The sequence below is a fragment of the Acanthochromis polyacanthus genome, chromosome 21 (genome assembly GCF_021347895.1).
Source record: "Acanthochromis polyacanthus isolate Apoly-LR-REF ecotype Palm Island chromosome 21, KAUST_Apoly_ChrSc, whole genome shotgun sequence".
NCBI lineage: Eukaryota > Metazoa > Chordata > Actinopteri > Pomacentridae > Acanthochromis > Acanthochromis polyacanthus.
Genome location: NC_067133.1, coordinates 31128707 through 31144807, shown reverse-complemented (window position 1 = coordinate 31144807; position 16101 = coordinate 31128707).

Sequence of the window (16101 nt, the reverse complement as noted above, 5' to 3'; positions counted from 1 at the left end):
GGATCCTCTTTATTTATCTGCTGCTATCTGACCAAAGCCTAGAAGGTCAGATAAAATATAATATAATAAAATAAAATAAAAATACCAGGATCCTCTTTATTTGTCTGCGTTAGCATCTCCCACTGATGCACCACAATAATAGGAACAGCAGCGTGTTATAAAAACCTATTAGATGATAAATCTGAGGGAATATTTCACTGCATGGATGCTGCTGTCAGTCACATGGAGGATTTTGGTGCTTAAATATGAACATTTGTGTGCAGAAAATAACCTGAGGACTCAGAATTCAGCTGCTAAAGTGTCTCACCTGTCTGAGGTGATCAACAGGAAACACCTGCTGATGATCCATGCAGAGAATAAAAAGACAGAAAGGCAAGAAGATAGAAGTACAATATGGAATTTATTTTCAAATAACCTGAAACAAGAGTAGAACAGGAGCAGTGATGCTGGGAAACAGAACGAGGTAATAAAGAACATCAGACCTAAAAAAGGAAATATTACTCATGAGCTCAGGAGACTGATTCAAACACTGCTGCAGATCTAACAAGGTTCTGCTGTGGTTCCTCCAGAAGGAGAACAGTTCCACCGGCTGAAGGAACAGAGTTCTCCTGTGGTTCCTGCTCCTCAGTGAAGGTTCCATCTGCTGCCACCTGGACCCAGATCAGCTGTAGTTTTTCTGGACGTTCAGCTTCAGGTGAGCAGACAGACGTTCCTCCAGCTGAAGATGAAGCTTCAGGTCAGCAGACAGACGTTCCTCCAGCTGAAGATGAAGCTTCAGGTCAGCAGACAGACGTTCCTCCAGCTGAAGATGAAGCTTCAGGTCAGCAGACAGACGTTCCTCCAGCTGAAGATGAACGTGTTCCTGGTTTCCTTCAGGAAGCAGCTGACCTCCTGCTGACCTTCCAGACTGAAGTGGAGCCATCAGACTCCAGCATCTCGTTATCTCTCATCGCCTCCCTCGGCTCTCGGGCTGTTTGTTGTTGGTTTCCTGTCTCAGAGGAAGTGCCTCACCCTGCTGCTGCCTCCTGATTGGCTGCAGCTCGGATCAACACGGATTTTTTGGGGCGAGAGGAGACAGACGGGAGGACGGAGGACAGATTGAAGGGCTGAGGACAGAGCAGCAGAAGATCTGTCAGAGACCAGAAGGAGCAGCTGGAGGAAAGTCTTCATGAAGCAGGAGGAGAACATCAGAGGAAGCACCGACTGACTTCAGACTGCAGGAACCCAGAGGAACACGCTGGAGAAGGTCTCATGGTTTAAATCTTCATTTGTTTACTGAATCATTTCTTCTGTCAGGAGGTTCTTCATGTCTTTGAAGCAGGTGTGGACCATGCTGTAGATGTTAGTCTGACTGTAGAGAGTTGATCTGAACCAGGATGTCTGACCCTGAAGCTCTGAATGTTCCTCGGTCTGGTCACTCCCAATCCTTGTACCAGTGTCTGGTCCCAGTGACGCTGGACTGGTTTGGGGGGGGCCGTGCCGAGACCCTCCATCATCAGGTTATTGTTATTATTATTATCATTATCATTATTATTATTATTGCAGCTTCTCGTTCTGATCCCCTTATCTGTGAAGCTTCTGTGTGTTTCTGAATAAAACCTTGAATCCTCCATGAGAACATTTTCCTGCTGTTTGTTGTTCAGTTTAAAAACCGCTGATCCTCATTAAGATGGAGTTTAGAAGATATTAATACCTGCCAGGTAAGAACGGGTTTATTAAGGTTTGAATAGACGGAAAATCTGTTTATTCTAACATCATTATTCATCAGATTACAGCTCATTCATCTTTATCTCTGTCAGAAAAACTCAACAACAGGAAGCAAAAGTAGGAAAACCTCAGAGTTCAATCAGTGGAAGTCAGAAAAGTGTCAGGTTCTTTAGAGGTTCTAAACACGTTCTCCTTTATTAAAATGTTTTATTCTGGATTTTAAAATAAACATTAGAGTTAGAAAAAAACACCAAGAGTTTTCTATCAGAACAGAACAGAAGGTCCAGAACTTCAGAACTTTGAAGACAGATTGTTAAAGGAAAGAACCAGTTCTGGTTCTGGTCCAGAACCTTTAACCTGGACTGGTTCTGGTTCTTCTTATGGGATTAAACAGGTTTGGTGGAGTTCTTCTGATTCGGTTCTTCTGGAGTCCAACAAGCAGAAATAAATGATGATATCTGATAATAATTCTTAAAGTTTCCACGGTGAGAATAAATCAGAACCCAGAAAAACCCAACAGCTGGTTCTGATCTGGACTTTAAATAAAGTGGAACTGGTTCTGGTGAAGATGTCTGATGGTCTCCTCTGATGAACTTCTGCTGAACATTATTGTTCTTCATAACCAGGAGACACAGAGAGCTGATCAATAATGATCAGTGATCAGATCAATAATCGGTGATCAGATCAATAATGGTTTCTGATCAGCTGCTGGTCTTCACACGTCTTCAGATCTTCTACTAAACTGAGGAGATGCTTCATAAAAACTGCTTCAAACTTTTAGTGGTTCCAGATTTACAGTAAAAACAGAAAAACAAACTGAATGTGAATAAAATGTAGAAATAAACGATCCGCTGATGTTAGAACGCGTTATGGATATATTTGTAGGACGGATTTCTGAATTTACTGAGAAACTAAGAATAAAGCCGTTCTGAATACATTTTGATCCAGAGTTAGAATAAAAAGTTCTCTGGGATTATAAAGCATAAAGTAAATAAACTTTCTGCTGCTGATCAGCTGGAAGCCACAGATTCTGCTGCAAACATTTTTATAGTCGGAATTATTCAGTCAGAGGAAAACTAACAGATTAAAGTTCAGTTTATTTCAGGTTTCACTGATTAAAGCTGCAGACCGGAGTCACTATTTAGCAGGAGTCACTGGTTACTGACAGACCAGGTCAGAAGTAGAGGATCACTATTTGGCAGAGGATCACTATTTGGCAGAGGATCACTATTTGGCAGAGGATCACTATTTGGCAGGCCACCGGCTCCTCCTCCGCTCGAACCGGGAAGAAGTCGGTGAATCTGAGTCCGGCGGCTCGACGCGGTGAAACCCGAGCAGGTAAGAAGAACCGGTTTGTTTAAAAAAAAGTTCCGTTTTAACAGAAAACTGTTTTAATGAAGTCATCACGACGTCAGTGTGACGGAGGCGAAGTTCCGTCAGAGTTTCGGTTCATTTGAACTTTAGAGCTGGAAGGTTTCAGGGCTTCAAGGAAACGAGTCCCGGTCTCTGGAGTCCCGGTTTCTAGAGTCCTGGTCTGTAGAGTCCCGGAGGTTTGGAGGAAATAAAGCCGCAGGAGCTTCTCTTCATGTCGGCGGAGTGTCGGAGGTCGGTCTGGTTCTCTTCATTCAGGGTTTTAAGGAACGAGGAGGTGTAGAGACACGATTCACAAATACTATGAATTATTATTATTCATAATAATACCAGATTTGATTAGTTTCAGGACTTTAGAACAGGATGATTTATTGAGCCTTATAGTTTCAGCAGCAGAAAGAGTGAAGAGACGACCACCACCATAGAATATTAAATATTCTACAGTTTGTATCCAGAGATCTGGTCAGGAGAAGACAACCTGGAGAAGATCCATAAACTAGTTCTAGTGATGATAGGACCATGGTGTCTACAGGCAGAGCAGGAGGTAGGAAATGAAAAAACTGTTCAAGAGTCTGGGATCATCCAGAAAAATTCCATGTTTTCTATGAAAACTTCAAATGACTTTAATTAGAAAACGCTAGTAGACTGTAGATTCTTGGATAGTAGACTGTATCTAGACTATCATTCAAAAGTCTGGGCTCATCCATCCATCCTCTATACACCGCTTTATCCTCACTAGGGTCATGGGGGGTGCTGGAGTCTATCCCAGCTGACTCGGGTGAAGGCAGGGGACACCCTGGACAGGTCACCAGTCTGTCACAGGGCTACATATACAGACACACAATCACACTCACATTCACACCTACGGACAATTTAGAGTAACCAATTAACCTCAGCATGTTTTTGGACTGTGGGCGGAAGCCGGAGTACCCGGAGAAAACCCACGCATGCACAGGGAGAACATGCAAACTCCATGCAGAAAGATCCCAGGCCGGGATTTGAACCGGGGATCTTCTTGCTGCACGGCGAAAGTGCTAACCACCAGGCCACTGTGCAGCCCTCATCCAGACAATTCCATGTTCTCCAATAAACTCCCACTTTTATCCATGTGCTAACATAACTGAACAAGGGTTTTTCTAATCATCAATGAGCCTTTCAGCACCATTAGCTAACACAATGTAGCATTAGAGCACAGGAGTGATGGTTGCTGGAAATGTTCCTCTGTACCCCTATGGAGATATTCCATTAAGAATCAGCTGTTTACAGCTACAATAGTCATTTACCACATTAACTATGTCTACACTGGATTTATCATTAATTTCATGCTATTTTCACTGAAAAAAATTGCTTTTCTTTGAACAATAAGGACATTTCTAAGTGATTCTAAACTATTGAACGGTAGTGTCTTTATGCATAAAACAATCAAAGGTGTTCAGACCCAAAAATATTCTTTTTTTTTTATCCAGATTAATCTACAATAGGAAGTTATCCTACAAATAAAGAATGAATCATTAATTAATTAAACACAGCAGACGTTAATGTTCAGTTTAAAGTTCTTCTACTGGCAACAGGGAACCTGCTGGAGATACTCAGAAATGTTCATGATACACAGAATAAGCGTGTTCGTTTTTAGAATAAAGACGTTTTAGTTTCCACGGTGACAAACATCAGGACTTTATTTAATTTAAACTAAATCACGTCAGACAAGAATTTACTGCCTGCAGAGTCAAAGAGTTCAGTTCAGGTTATTTCAGTCCTCCTTCCCCCCTCAACAGTTACCCCTTCAACAGTTACCCCCTCAACAGTTACCCCCTCAACAGTTACCCCTTCAACAGTTACCCCCTCAACAGTTACCCCCTCAACAGTTACCCCTTCAACAGTTACCCCTTCAACAGTTACCCCCTCAACAGTTACCCCCTCAACAGTTACCCCTTCAACAGTTCCCCCCTCAACAGTTACCCCTTCAACAGTTACCCCTTCAACAGTTACCCCCTCAACAGTTACCCCTTCAACAGTTACCCCTTCAACAGTTACCCCCTCAACAGTTACCCCTTCAACAGTTCCCCCCTCAACAGTTACCCCTTCAACAGTTCCCCCTTCAACAGTTCCCCCCTCAACAGTTACCCCTTCAACAGTTACCCCTTCAACAGTTCCCCCCTCAACAGTTACCCCCTCAACAGTTACCCCTTCAACAGTTCCCCCCTCAACAGTTACCCCCTCAACAGTTACCCCTTCAACAGTTCCCCCCTCAACAGTTCCCCCCTCAACAGTTACCCCTTCAACAGTTCCCCCCTCAACAGTTACCCCCTCAACAGTTCCCCCCTCAACAGTTACCCCTTCAACAGTTCCCCCCTCAACAGTTACCCCCTCAACAGTTACCCCTTCAACAGTTCCCCCCTCAACAGTTCCCCCCTCAACAGTTACCCCTTCAACAGTTCCCCCCTCAACAGTTACCCCCTCAACAGTTACCCCCTCAACAGTTACCCCTTCAACAGTTACCCCCTCAACAGTTCCCCCCTCAACAGTTCCCCCCTCAACAGTTACCCCTTCAACAGTTACCCCTTCAACAGTTCCCCCCTCAACAGTTCCCCCCTCAACAGTTACCCCTTCAACAGTTCCCCCCTCAACAGTTCCCCCCTCAACAGTTACCCCTTCAACAGTTCCCCCCTCAACAGTTCCCCCCTCAACAGTTACCCCTTCAACAGTTACCCCTTCAACAGTTCCCCCCTCAACAGTTCCCCCCTCAACAGTTACCCCTTCAACAGTTCCCCCCTCAACAGTTCCCCCCTCAACAGTTACCCCCTCAACAGTTACCCCTTCAACAGTTCCCCCCTCAACAGTTACCCCTTCAACAGTTACCCCTTCAACAGTTACCCCTTCAACAGTTCCCCCCTCAACAGTTCCCCTTCACCATTTTAAATGGACCCTCTGTGCTGTATCCTTCTCTTAGCTCCGCACAGATCGACTGTGATTGGTTTCCAGAGTGATAGTGAGGAGCTCTTTGTGTTCCAGGTTCCTTTAGAAGGTCTACAGAGAAGAATGCTGCCTGACTGGATGCTCCAGGTCTGTTGGTTGTTTCACTTTCCTTAAACTGTGTGAAGCTTTAATGTCAGAGTTAAAGTCACTCTTATCTGCACATTTATTACATTTCTAAACCCATAGATTAAGGCAGCATATGATGGTCTCACTGACTGGTTGATTTGCTTTGATATATTTACTCTGGACAGCCTTAAAGACTCATCTGTTGGTAGTTTTTCAGCTCAGAGTCGCTGATTTGTGATTATTTTAGTCCAGAATAAAAATCTGCTTCACTTCATTCAGAGCAGCAGAACTAGAAAACCTTTACTAAAACTATAACTAATCTTTATAAATCAATAACTAATCTATATATGATCAATATCTAATCGATTTATTATTTAAACTATATCTGATCAATAACTATCTATATATGATCAATAACTAATCTATATACAATAAATAACTACTCTATATAGATCTATAACTATGTATGATTAATAACTAATCTATATATGATCTATAATCTATATATGATTAATAATCTATATGTGATCTGTAATCTATATATAATCAATAATCTATATATGATCTATAATCTATATATGATTAATAATCTATATGTGATCTGTAATCTATATGTGATCTGTAATCTATATATGATCTATAATCTATATATGATCAATATCTAACCCATATCTGCTCTCTACCTCCAGCTGAGCTCCAGATGTTAGAGATGTCGGAGTCTGCAGGACGTTCCTCGGTCTCGTCCGTCTCGTCCGTCTCTCTGGTGGAGGTCAAAGCTGAGACTCGTCTGGTTCTTCAGGCGTTCCTCCATCGGACACTTTCTGTCCCCCCGAGAGACCGACCTGGCCAGGTAGGCGGGGCCTACAATGATTACCACAAGTACAGGTGAGATCACACACCTCTGGGCTGTTGTGTTGTTGTGTGTGTTGCTTTTGCTGTGTTTTTGTCTTGCTGTGTTATTGTGTTGTTGTGTATTGTCATTGTGTATTGTTGTGTTGTCGTTGTTGTTGTGTATTGTTGTTGTTGTGTTGTGTTGTTGTTGTGCATTGTTGTTGTTATTGATATTGTGTATTGTTGTTGTTGTGTAGTTGCTGTTGTGCATTGTTTTGTTGTGTATTGTTGTTGTTTTGTTGTTGTGTTGTTTCTGTGTGTTGTTGTTGTTGTGTATTGTTGTTGTTTTGTTGTTGTGTATTGTTGTGTTGTTGTGTATTGTTGTTGTTGTTGTGTTGTTGTTGTGTATTGTGTTGTTTTGTATTGTTGTTGTTGTGTATTGTTGTTGTTGTTATTGTTGTTGTGTTGTTGTGTATTGTTGTGTATTGTTGTTGTTGTGTTGTTGTTGTGTATTGTATTGTTGTGTTGTTTTGTATTGTTGTTGTTTTGTTGTTGTGTATTGTTGTTGTTGTTGTTTTGTTGTTGTGTATTGTTGTGTTGTTTTGTATTGTTGTTGTTGTTTTGTTGTTGTGTATTGTTGTTGTTGTTGTTTTGTTGTTGTGTTGTGTATTGTTGTTGTGTTGTTGTGGTGTTGTTGTGTATTGTTGTTGTTGTTGTGTATTGTTGTGTTGTTGTGTATTGTTGTTGTGTATTGTTGTTGTGTATTGTTGTTGTTGTTGTGTATTGTTGTGTTGTTGTGTATTGTTGTTGTTGTGTTGTTGTTGTGTATTGTTGTTGTTGTTGTTGTGTTGTTGTGTATTGTTGTGTTGTTTTGTATTGTTGTTATTGTTGTTGTGTTGTTGTGTATTGTTGTGTTGTTTTGTATTGTTGTGTATTGTTGTTGTTGTTGTGTATTGTTGCGTTGTATATTGTTTTTGTTGTGTTACTGTTGTTATTGTGTTTTGTTTTTGTGTTTTTGTTGTGTTGTTGTTGTTGTTGTTGTGTTGTGAGACTTTACAGCTCCTTCCTCTGAGACTTCAACCTGGAAATCTGAGGCACCATTAAGTGTTTGATCCTCTTTAGTGAACAGTGTTTTAAAGAGACTCCTGGATTGATTGTGGGCTAAACAGTCGATCTTTTAGTTCCAGGAGTCTCTAGTTCTCCTTCAGTGTGTTTTAGTATTGGGATACAGCAGATGTTTCTGCAGAAGAAGGAAAGTCAGAATGAATCAGACCTGAAACTGAAGTTGTTCTGCTTGTGAATCCTGAATGGTTCTTGACTAAACTTCGGTTTGTTCCCTCCAGCTACAAACCACAACCACGAGCGAAGGATGAAAGGGATTCTCAGGTCGAAGATGTCAGCTCAGCAGATGAGAAGAAGATTGGCTTTAAGGACCTCATCAAGCAGCTTCCTCGTAGAAACACCGCCCGGCGTCCTGCCCAAGACCACAGAGACAGCAAGGCCAAGGCAGAGGTAAGGAGCTAAAGGTTATCTCTAGTTTATTTCAGTTTGGAAGCATCACAGCAGCGATCAGATCATCTGAACAGAACTGTTGAATCTCAACAAATTAAACAGCGTCTGACCCATAGGCGTCAGTTTAGGGGGGGACGGTGGGGATGTGTCCCCCCCACTTTTTGTCAGGGGTCATTTTGTCTCCAACACATTCAAATTCTTCACATGTAAGCCGTTGTAAACCCAGTTATTTTCAGTAGTGTAGAAAATTCCGACGCTCCTGAACGCACCATCCGCACTCGGCCGAGAGTTACACAGACACGCAGCACACCTTCGTGAGGTTAAAAAAAAACAAAAAAAAAACGTGCAGATGCTAAATTTGCGCCTGTGCCAAGTGGAAGCTCCGACCAGAGGTGTGCAGGGGCAAAATTTCGGCCCGGGAGAATTAGTGCTATAGCGGCCCACAGACCCCTCTACCTGTATGTATGGATAGCTCTACAGCTTAAGCCTCCGCCTTTGGTGCGGTGGTTGTGAGTTCGAGTCCAGCTTGTGGCATTTTGCCGCCGTTCTTCGACATTTTCTCAAAGTGCTGTGGTCTCCGTCCCCCCCACTTTTAAAAACAAACTGACGCCCTTGGTCTGACCCTTCAAGTGTCGACACTAGAAGGTGAGATACTGAAATCCACGGCTCCTAAATGTTTCCATGATTTACATTAAAAACAGGCAGTTATGGAGCTACAGTAAGGGAACCTGTAGGTCTGGTGGTTTACTTTCTCAGGTAAACATTCTCACATCCAGCACATCTGGTGTCTCCAAAAGCCCAAATCATCTGAAGATCTGCAGCTGTTGGTGTCAAAGTTCTGCTTCTACAGTCAGGAGATCATCCAGTGGAAGGAAAAGTTCTGCTGTCTGAATACTGTTAGAGATCAATGACAGCCTCTAAAACACAGAGACCATCAGCAACAGACAGAAGAAGAAACTGTTGATTCAGCTGAGAATTCATATCAAACATCCTCTGTCTGAGTCAGCTCTCAGACCTTCAGTAAGATCAGGAAGAGTGAAAGGAGGCCTCCAGAACCAACACCCAGATTTTATATTCTACTGGAGGTGTTGAAACAGCAGGTCAGGAAGAAAACCTTCTAACTTCCTGCAGCTCAACAAGTTTTCACAGAAAGAATTCTGTTTGTTGTATTAAAGAGAGAGAAGAACTCAGAGTGATCGTTTTATTTCCAAAGCCTGAGAACTTCATCTCAAACATCTTCTGATTCTTCTGACCAAAGTTGTTTCTCTGAAATGAGTTTCTAGTTTTTAGTTTCATCCTAGGAGTCGTCCAGTAGATCTGAAACCTGAAGTTTATGGAAGGATGTTAGATGTGAACTTTCACCTTCACATTCCTGAAAATCAGAACATTAAAGGTTCCTGAAGCTTCCTGAACATGAAGTGATTCTTCATCTCAGCTGTGCAGCCTTAACAAAATGTGACTGTGGTCAAAGCCGAACATCTAACAGATCCCTACGACCGTGTTTCCACAGGATGACGTCATATCTCCATCATCTTCATCTGAGGAAGAAGATGGTGAGAAGAAACCACAGAAGAAGCTGAACCAACGGATCAGAAAAAGGCTCTCTAAGTTCTTCAAGTTAAAGTTGGAGAAGGAAAAGACCAAAGAGGAGAACGTGTCTCATCCCCAGAGACCTTCGACTTTACCGATAGACAAAGAAGCAGAAGCTCCAGCAGACATTATCTCTCCCAGTGAGTTCTCCAGTACCTCTAGAGATCTCGACCGTTTAACTGATACTGATGTTCCAGCTCAGAACCAGAAGGTCGCTAAATGAAAACATCTTCTCTGCTGTCTTCAGATCATCCTCCTGAGTTCTACAGTCAGGTAGCAGAGAAGCTGGACCAGATTGCCCAGAAGTCCACCAGCATCAAGAGACCGAGTCCTACAGCTCCATCACTACCAGGTAAGACATCACAGAACCTGAACTCTGCTGTGGACAGAACCAGAACCCACAGAGCATAGTACTGGTCCATGTATACATGGGGTACAGTTTGAAGTAATTCTGACATCACAGGACTCACATGATGGGAAACTAAATAAGAAGTCCTGCAGCTGGTGTCTCTGAATGCTACGAGAAGAACAGATTTCTCATCTCCAGAAAGAAAACTTTAGGACTGTTGACCCCACTTATGGTTTTTTAATGGTGGTACAGTAGGGGTCGCTCAAGAGTCAGTTATATAACGTGTGTATATATTATACATATTAATGAGCTTCCTCAGTGTGTCCAGGTGTTAGCGTCCAGGTGTTAGCGTCTACATGTTAGCGTCCAGGTGCTAGCATCCAGGTGTTAGTATCCAGGTGTTAGCATCTAGACAGAAAATGATGGGATGTAGAGCGCCTCCTTCAGCATCAGAACCACATTGCGGTCTTTACTGTCTCTCATGCACACTTTGGCGGTGCCCTTCTTCAGCGCAATCCCGCTTGCCCGTTCTGTGTCAACCAACTCCAGAATATGGCTTTGCAGCTGGAAGCTTGGGTCAAACTCCTCGAACCTCTCCATGTCCGTGATAATGTGCTTCGTCGCTCCAGAGTCGACTATGAGGCCCTTCATCCTCACTGCGCTGGCCGGGGCATCCAACTGCACCTTGAATGCGAACGTGTGGTCCTCCTCGTCCACCTCTTGCTTCACCTTGTCCCGCTTTCTCCGCCAACAGTTTGCGTCCTTGAGCGTGGTGCTTTTACAGAGGCTACACCACTGTCTCTGCTCCCTGCGCTCTCCAGTTGACGCACACTCAGAGGCTTTGTGGCCCTTCAGCCCGCAAGTGAAACAGGTGAGTTTCGTGCTCCAACTGTCTCTTCCTTTCACCTTCATCACGCTCTTCTCCTGAGCTAGAAGCACCAAACTTGTCTGTACTTTCATTGCTCCTGAGTTTAGTTTTAAACTCGGCAAATGTCAATGTTTCATCACTCTGCGTAATGTGAACAGAGAATGGTTTAAACACATCAGGCAAGCCTTTTAAAATCATTGCGGTCAACAAACCGTCACTCAGTGTCTCTCCTGAATTACGCAGCGTTGTGATGGCAGTCTCTGCACGGATTATATAGTCTGTGACGCTGTCATTCACACCTTTTTGGAGAGAAGTCAGCTCCGTGTACAAACTGATTACTTCCCCGTCCCTGCCTAATGATGGCGCAGGATCTGCAGCGCTTTCCTGCCTTCATCGGCGGCGTCTCTCATTACAAGAGATAAACTTTTTCCATCCAACAGCTGAATTAGAACTGTGTACGCCTCTTCATTTTTCCCGGCGTCTTCTTCAGCACCCTCTGCATCTGCAGCAGGGGCTGCCCCCAAGATGGTGGCTTTCAGGTCCAGCAGATGTTCCAGGAAATAGCGCATTTGATAGATTTATTCTTTTCATCTCCGTCAAAACATAAACGATTCCATCGGCTCCCGAACTCTTTACTGGGCCCATAACCTGTTGACGCAGCCATGCCTTGTGTAAGAGCTGGAGTAGATGGAAAAATGGAGGAAAAACACCACACTCGGCCGACATTACTCTTGGCCTGCATGCTACGATTTTGAGAATGAGCTGCAGCCATTTATTATAAATTGTGCACCGGTGTGTAGCCCCGCCCACACCCTAAAGTCGGTCAATTGAGGAAAAATTGATCAACAACAGAACATGGTGCTACTGGTACAGTTGGTCCTACAGGTACTACTGGTCCTACTGGTACTGTTGGTCCTACAGGTACTACTGGTACTACTGGTGCTGTTGGTCCTACAGGTACTACTGGTCCTACTGGTACTACTGGTGCTGTTGGTCCTACAGGTACTACTGGTCCTACAGGTACTACTGGTCCTACTGGTGCTGTTGGTCCTACAGGTACTACTGGTCCTACTGGTGCTGTTGGTCCTACAGGTACTACTGGTCCTACTGGTGCTATTGGTCCTACAGGTACTACTGGTCCTACAGGTACTACTGGTCCTACTGGTGCTGTTGGTCCTACAGGTACTACTGGTCCTACTGGTGCTATTGGTCCTACAGGTACTACTGGTCCTACAGGTACTACTGGTCCTACTGGTGCTGTTGGTCCTACAGGTACTACTGGTCCTACTGGTGCTATTGGTCCTACAGGTACTACTGGTCCTACAGGTACTACTGGTCCTACTGGTGCTGTTGGTCCTACAGGTACTACTGGTCCTACTGGTGCTGTTGGTCCTACAGGTACTACTGGTCCTACTGGTGCTGTTGGTACTACTGGTAGTACTGGTCCTACCAGTAGGAGGCAGGTTTGTCACCTGAAGGACTCCTGGGACCAGACTGCACAGACCACAGCTCCTGTCAGTCTGAAACCGGCTGTAAATCACTGACCTTCTTCTATGTCCTGTTTTCCAGCAGTCTGTGATAAAGAGCTGGTGGTGCAGCAACTGGTTCAGGTTCTTTCTCTGGAGGGAGATTCCATCAACACTAAGGTAGGTGGTTCAGCATGACGTCCGTAAAGCTCTGAGATGTTTTAGACTGAAGGTATTGATGGGACCTTAGTGAGTCCAGCTTCCTGCAGCAACAAAACCTCAGATAACCAGAGGTTCTCCTCCTAAATGTCCACTTTTCCAGATCGAGTCGGACCCCTTTCTGCGCTCCAGCCTGGCTCGTCTTTCTTACCCATCGTTTGCCAAACTTCTGGACACTTTCAGCAGCACCGAGGTGTCGGAGGCTCCAGCACTGCCGCCCACCGCCAGCCCAACGCTGCGCCGCATGGCGGTCAGCATGGAGGTGTCCCGGAGGATCGTAACAGCCACCGGAACCCAGCGGATGCAGGGATATGCTGAGTGCTACATGGAGAACTTTGCTCCATGGGTGAAGAAACACGGAGGATGGGTGAGTGGTTTCAGCTGATCCTGAATCAGTTTATGGAGAACAGCAGCGTCATGAATCAGGGAGGAGTCGTGGTTCATATGTAACAGATCAATCACAACTTTAAAAGAATTTAAAGTAAACCTCCCAACAGTGCTGCAGGCTGGCCCCACCCCCTACAGGAAGAAAACTCTCTCTGAGTGATCCTTTCACATGAAAACATCACTGAAGTCACAAATCAGATATTTACTGATGATGTGTTATTAGATCAGCAGGGATTTGTGGGTAATGTAGTGTTCATGTTTCAGTTGCTGCTTCGTCCTCCGGCTGTCTGACAGCAGAAACTGAAAAACGTGTGAATAAGAACAACAGTTTCAGTTCACAGACCTCTGACCATCAATGCTAATGTTAGCCATGTTAGCTGAATAATGCGCTAACACCTCCTATAGTTCTCCTATAGTTGTGGGGACATTACCATAAAAGCTTGATCCTCGTCATCCACTGAGGCTTCAGCTCCTCAGATGCTGTCAGTGCATGAGGACTCTAACAGGAAATAAACCTGGTGGACCGAGAGACAGTAGCTCATTCTGATTGGCTCACCTGGCAGCAGTGAGGGGGTGGGGCTATACAGAGCTGGATGACTATTGGCCAGTTAGCTGTGACGTGGCAGTCAGATTGGATTTTGATTGGCTGCCAGCTTTTTAGTTTAAGCACTTTGAACCATCCATCCATCCTCTATCCACCGCTTTATCCTCACTAGGGTCATGGGGGGTGCTGGAGTCTATCCCAGCTGACTCGGGTGAAGGCAGGGGACACCCTGGACAGGTCACCAGTCTGTCACAGGGCTACATATACAGACACACAATCACACTCACATTCACACCTACGGACAATTTAGAGTAACCAATTAACCTCAGCATGTTTTTGGACTGTGGGAGGAAGCCGGAGTACCCGGAGAAAACCCACGCATGCACAGGGAGAACATGCAAACTCCATGCAGAAAGATCCCAGGCCCAGGCCGGGATTTGAACCGGGGATCTTCTTGCTGCAAGGCCAAAGTGCTAACCACTACCCACTGTGCAGCCCCATTTTGAACCACAAAACCATAAAATCAGATTTTCACCGTATAGAACGTTGAGAGAACCTTCCTGATCTCAGCTAACAGACTTTCCTTCCGTCTCCAGGAGAACGTGGTGGTTCTGGAGGAGCCTTCAGAATACGACTGACCGCTTTATTCCAGCTGAAGAGAAACTCTGGAACATAAAGACAGAACAGAACGTTCCTCTCATCTGGACTGACGTTCTGGAAGGTTCTTTGATTTTTATGAATCTGGGCATCAGAGGATCCTTTGACTTGGACTTTGTTTTACAGAAGAAGCTGTTTGTTGTTGTGTAAGTTATTTTGCCTTCCTGAGCTGGTTGTACCTGTGTTCTCTGTTTAATCTCTGGTTCCGTTCAGTGAATGATTAAACCGGGTCCAGCTGTAGTTTGGTTCAGTGACTAAACTACGGTGCTCATATCAGAACACTGGTACTAAAAACAGTGAAAGTTTAAATACTTTCCTGCTTTTCCCTCCTGGCTTTAAGATGTTGTTGTAAATTAAACCCAGTATTTATGGCAGGTTGTTCTGTGGCCCAGTTTCTGACTGAAGCTCACGTTCATTTTTAAACTTTGGGTTCTTTAAAGACGTCGGATCATTCCGTACCATTCTACCATGTTTTTAAGCTGCTGAGTTGTTGTAGGTGTGATCTGTTGTCTGATTATCTGAGCCACCAGAACTCATCTTTTATCAGTATCACCTCCATCGGCAGGTCTTTGGTACAACATGAACAATAAACACTAATTCTAAGGAGCTTCTGTCTTTTTTCTTGTCTTTAGGTCATCAACAAAGCAAACAAATGTATATCTTTAAGGTATGTTTTAGAGAACATCTTTACTGAAGCTGTGCTCAGATACTGTTAGGGTTAGGGAAGGGTCGGTAGGGGCAGAGTTAGTCAACCGTTTCAGGGTTAGCAAACTGTTTCAGGGTTAGTCAACTGTTTGAGAGTTAGTCAACCGTTTCAGGGTTAGCAAACTGTTTCAGGGTTAGTCAACTGTTTCAGGGTTAGTCAACTGTTTCAGAGTTAGTCAACCGTTTCAGGGTTAGCAAACTGTTTCAGGGTTAGTCAACTGTTTCAGGGTTAGTCAACTGTTTCAGAGTTAGTCAACTGTTTTAGGGTTAGCAAACTGTTTCAGGGTTAGTCAACCGTTTCAGGGTTAGCCAACTGTTTCAGAGTTAGTCAACTGTTTTAGGGTTAGCAAACTGTTTCAGGGTTAGCCAACTGTTTCAGAGTTAGTCAACTGTTTCAGGGTTAGCAAACTGTTTCAGGGTTAGTCAACTGTTTCAGGGTTAGTCAACTGTTTCAGAGTTAGTCAACCGTTTCAGGGTTAGCAAACTGTTTCAGGGTTAGTCAACCGTTTCAGGGTTAGCAAACTGTTTCAGGGTTAGTCAACTGTTTCAGAGTTAGTCAACCGTTTTAGGGTTAGCAAACTGTTTCAGGGTTAATAATCTGTTTTAGGGTTAGTGAACCGTTTTAGGCTCAGTAAACAGTTTTAGGGTTAGTAAACCGTTTTAGGGTTAATAAACTGTTTTAGGGTTAATAAACTGTTTTAAGGTTAATAAACAGTTTTTCTTGTGTTGTCAGTATAAACCTGCACTAAAACTAAAAAGAGCAGGAAACTGTTGTTTTTAGTTTATTGTTTCTGTTTTATTCTTTACAGTTTCTCTTTGACGTGTCAGACAGAAAACAGAAGATATCTTGTCC